Below are 848 nucleotides of genomic sequence, written 5' to 3' on the forward strand. Positions count from 1 at the left end.
AGCATTTTTTTCAGATGTTTGTTAGCCATTTGTTTGTCTTCCTCAGAGAAGGTTCTGTTCATGTCTCTTGCCTGGTGGTAAATGGGATTGTTTGCTCCTTTTTGTTGGTTAATTTGAGTTTTCTATAGATCCTAGCAATCAGACCTTTGTCAGATTTATAACATGCAAATATATTTTCCCATTCTGAAAGTTATCTATTTGTTTTACTTGTTGTGTCCATAGCTATACAGAAACTTTTCAGATTAATTAAGTCCCATTTGTTTATTGTTGCTGGGATGACTGCTGAAGTCTTCATCATAAAATCTGTCCCCAGGCTGACACCTTCAAGAGTTTTTCCCACACTTTCTTCTAGGATTTTTATTACATTGTGTCTTAGATTTAAACCTTTTATCTATCTTGAGTCAAGTTTTGTAAGTGTTGAAAGGTGTGGGTTCAGTTTCATTCCTTCAGTGTGGTTATCCAGGTCTCCCAGTACCATTTCTTTTCCCCACTGCCTGTTTTTTTTTTTTTTTTTTTTTTGTTTATTTTTCCTAATTTTTTTTTTTTTTTTTTTTGTTACCAAAGATCAGGTGGCAAGTAGAGAGTGGTTTCAGCTCTTGGTTTCCTATTCTATTCCATATGTCTACATTTCCATTTTTGTGCTAATACCATTCTGTTTTGATTACTGTGGACTTGTAATATAGCCTGAATTCTGACAGAGTGAGGCCTCCAGCTTTGCTTTTATTACTAAGAATTGCCTTAGGCATAAGGGTTTTTTCTTAGTTCCATACAAAATGAAGAACTATTTTTTCAGTTTTTCAAAATATGATGTAGATATTTCCATGAGGATTGCATTGAATCTGTAGATT

The sequence above is a fragment of the Otolemur garnettii genome, unplaced genomic scaffold, assembly GCF_000181295.1.
Source record: "Otolemur garnettii isolate 467f Iridium unplaced genomic scaffold, OtoGar3 scaffold00043, whole genome shotgun sequence".
Lineage (NCBI taxonomy): Eukaryota > Metazoa > Chordata > Mammalia > Primates > Galagidae > Otolemur > Otolemur garnettii.